Raw genomic sequence first — 4337 nt, 5'->3', positions numbered from 1 at the left:
AGAGCGGAGAGGGCTGCGTTCCCGCGGCCCGGCCCAGCCGGGCGGGAGGAGGGGCCCGTGGAGGCTGGCGGGCGGGGCCGCCCGGAGAGCCGCCAAACTCCTTGTAAGGGCTGCGGGAGCCCCCCGCTGGGAGGGAGCTCTGGCCGGCCGTACAGCCCACAGCAAGGCTTCGCCCGGAAGACAGCGCTGTCGCCACTTGGAGCTCCCCGGGACCCTGCAGGCAAGGTCCAGGACCGGAGAGAGAGAGGCTGGGGTAGGCGGAGTGAGGGGAAGGATGTTTCCAGCCTAGTCTGAACCTCCGTGCAATCTCGTTCCACCTGCAAAAAAATCCACTCCTTCCTTTGTTCTACGCAGCTGGCCCCGCCTCCTCCTCCGGGAAGCCTGCCCGGTTCAATTCCCAGCCTTGCCCTTTCTCTAGGTCACAGTCACAGCCAGCTCAGCCTTTGGCACACAACTTCCCCAACTACATTACCCTGCCTTTCGGTGTGGGGACTCTCAGGCATCACTGCAAACTCCAGGCAGAACCCTGACTCCTGAGAAGGGGAAGAGACTTCTTTACTAACATTTCATGGTCAATATGTATCCAGCTTCAAGAAACCTAACCCATCCTGGATTACGATGGATTACATTAACTCCTGATGGGAGTTAATGAGTTGCATGTGTTTGTGGCCTAGTGTGTAAACGGAGCATTTTACTTATCCTAAAACCTGGTACCCTCTCATGCCTATAATGATTCTAGGATTGATGGATGAGCCTGGTAGGGGTCACCTGACATTTCTTTTGGGACCCAGGATAAATCTGATCATGATGGAGACAGAGCAAAGGGCCTACATAGGGAATCTAATGCCAGCTCTTTCACTAGGTGACCTTGGGCAAGTCACCTCACTTCTATGAGCATTGGTGTTCCCATCTATATACTAAAGAATGGGGAAAATAAATCCAAAATCCCATTATGTGATTCAAGCCTGAGAGTGACAGCATCAGCCCTCCGTTCTAGGTCTGAGTACTTTCTAGAACCAGGTGGAGCCTCTCTTTAGAAATATACCCCAGGCTAGAGTGGGGAAAGGGCATAGGAGTCCGAGACCTCTCACTGCAGCCCTTCTCCCTCCAACCCCACATCCCCAATTCCCTCTCTTTCCCCCAGTTAATCTACCCACCCATGTGAAAAGAAATCATGGAAAGCCAGATCAGAAGGCAGTCTGGGGTCAGAGCCTGATGGTAATAACTTCTCAACCAGGAAGGAAAATTCTTTCCCAGAATAGGACATGAATACTGACTCAGCCTAATTGTATTTGTAGGAGATAATGGTAAACCAGCTGTGTTAAGACTGAAAGGTGTTGGGAAAAATTTGTTTAGATTACACCCTCGGGCCAAAATCACTCACAGAGCTAATGCCCAAGGGTTTTCCTTTGAGTTGTAGGTGGAGAAAAAGTGGGAGCCAAGTTCCAGCCACTTCCCTGGGCTGGCCCCAGTCTTGAGAGGACAGACTGGTTCTGGAGGGGTCTATGGGAAGAGAACCAATCTCATTGGCGAACTGCTGGAGGGTAAGCTGTGGACCCCTGCAGATCCAACTAGGTGTAAACCTGGGTTCTGTTAGGTCCCTGCCTGTGATGCTGGGCAAGTTACTTTCCTTTAAAATGCAGACCAACCAGTAGATGGGCACTGTAAGGAGGCAGGTTCCAGGTTGGTGTGTGAACGCTAACCATCTGAGCTGTAGTTAGAAGGGGCTGTCTTTAGAGGAAGTGAGCCCCCCAATATTGAAGGCAACCAAGGGGGTGACCACTTCCAGGAGGTGTGGTAAGGAGACTCCATCATGACTTGCAAGATGGGATGAGATGACCCTTAACTCTCATCTAGGTCAGAGACTATTTGAACAAGTTGCCAGCTGGTTACTCAGCCCTCAGCTGTGACTGCTAAGTGCCCAAAGTCTGCCTCTGGTATGAGGCTTGGGAATAAAAGTGCCAGCCTCACAACTGCAACCAGCCCCTTTCCCCATCCTCAGTCTCCTCATCTGTAGGCTGCTTGTCCACCCAGAAGTGCCAGTTGCACTTCTGGACTGGAAAGGCCTTTGGAATGAGCCATTTACTGTCAGACCATGGAATCAACTACTTTGCCCTCCCAGGCTTCAGTTTCTCATCTTTAAAATAGGGATAATATTAAGGATTAGATGAGATAACATGAAAGTGTCCCAACCCAGAGCTTGGCCCATGGCCCACAAAAGCAAAAGATAGTTTTCTCCACTCCCCTGACATTAATAGCACATTCTTCTCACCCATCTACCAAGAAGCCACAACTGTTTAGCAAACAGAAGTTCAGACACTGAAAGTCAAGAGACAGGTTATTCTGCCAGGACAAAGTAGCCCGACCCTCCTTATCCCCTACACCCAATCTTTGAGGCTCCTATAAGGGGCCCTCAAGTGCTCAAAATGACCCTGCCCAGCAGTGGACCTGGAGCATGTGTTCGATAAATGTTTCTGGAGAGAATGAGTAGGACATGTACAGGTCTAGACAGGTAGGGCCTGTGAAGATTTCCAGATGCCAGGTCCTACCCTTGCCACTCACCTCCCAGGAGCCATTCCACATAAAACTAAGCTTTTGGGACCCCTTTGTGACGTCACTGTATTCCCTGGAAGCACAATATGACAAACACTTCTGTGGTCGTTCAGTGATAAATTCAGATGTCAAAGCTAAACAGAACCTTAGAAGTCAGATCCAAGCTCCATTTCACAGATGAAGAACTAAGGCCCAGAGAGATTGGGTAGCTTTTGCAAGTCAGTGGTGGTACTGGCATTAGAACCTGGCAAGAATCCTGCCTCCTAGTCCACTGCTCTTCCTCAGGCCCAGGCAAGTGCTTCGCTACCCTGTGTGCAGAAACACTGCCATGGGTGGCAAGGCCAGGGGTCCACCATCAGGCTCAGGGCGTCTTGTGGCTATGTCTCCTTTATGAGACTGCAGGCACTTTGGGGAATGGGGTTGTGTCTCTTCCATCACACTGGGGACTCCCACTTGGTTTAGGGCCCAGGAGTCCACTTAACAGACCTGGTGCCAGGTATTGTGGATAGAGAGATGAACAAGGCTAGGTGAGTGCTCTAGAAAGGCTCAGAGTCTGACACAGACAGATTCCCCCTTTCCTTGCCCCCACCCTGAACCTCACACAGTATGGGGGTGCAAAGTGGAGAGAGAGGTTGGTGTGAGGTCGGGCAGGGCCTGGGAACTCTGTGGGCTGCCTACAGCCAGGATAGTTCCTCGTCCTCTCCGAGTCCCAGAGGGATGCTCACTGTCTGGTAGAGGAAACTCTCACCAGCTGCAGACAACACCCCACTGGGGCCTTGGGAGGAGGGCCAAATGGCTATCCTCAGGCCAGTCTTAGAGCCATGAACCCCCCCTTGGGTGACCCCCTCCCCACTGCCTGGCTGCTGAAGCCAGAGCTGGGTGTGTACACAGTGCCCCAACCCACTGAAGCCAGAGCAGGACTAGTGAAAAACTGGGACTGGGAGCCAGCTTCAGCCAGGAAGAGTTGCTCTCCTTCCACTCCTCTCAGGAGGAAGGCCAGCCAGTGTCTCTATCTGCCAGTTACCAGGTGCCTGGAATAGGCCATTTGGGAGAACTGTGTCCCCCTGTCCCTTAGGTTGGGCCTGGCAGGAGGCAGCTGTTTCCCTCCTCTAAGAAAAGGCTAGTACTGGGCTGGGGCCTGGGGTCAGTGGACAGGGTTCAACCCTGTCCCACATCTTCGTTCATAACAAGGAAAAGCCCAAGCCATCTATAGGCCTTCCTCTCCTCATCTGTGAAATGGGAACAGCTGGATACCTTCTCCCCACCCCTGAGGCCACCAGCAAGGACAGAATCAGGACTGGGCACTGCCGAGTCCACTTTCCTCCAGGAGGGCGACTGTCAGGCTTTCAGCCAATGTCTGGCTTCAGGGAAGGAGGGAGGCTGGCAGAGGGCCTGGGATAGTATTTGTGAGGACTCCTGCCCACCCCCTCTATCTCCTCCTACTCTTCCTGTCTGGTCCCTGGGGCAGAGCGTCCTGGATATTTCTGGCTGCCTCCTCCAGGCCTTTGGCTTCCCAGGCTCACACAAGTGGTCCCCGTATCCCTGCCCTGCTTTGATTGACTGAACTGGGTGGGAGTTCCCTGGCAGAAGAGGCACATTTGTATTGGCCTGCAGATTCATACGTGAGGATCTGTGCATGTGTGTGTGTCCTAGCGGTGAGAGAAGTTCCCCTGCCCCCTCCCAACTCTGGCTTTGTCACTGTGAGCCACTCCATCTTCCTAAAGAAAGCCTGGAGTTGAACATGTCCTGAATGGCAGATACCATCCTACACAGGTCTGGGCCTC

Source organism: Lynx canadensis, chromosome B3 (assembly GCF_007474595.2).
Source record: "Lynx canadensis isolate LIC74 chromosome B3, mLynCan4.pri.v2, whole genome shotgun sequence".
In the NCBI taxonomy this organism is placed as follows: Eukaryota; Metazoa; Chordata; class Mammalia; order Carnivora; family Felidae; genus Lynx; species Lynx canadensis.
The sequence above is the reverse complement of the archived record's forward strand: the minus strand, read 5'-3'. Positions refer to the sequence as shown.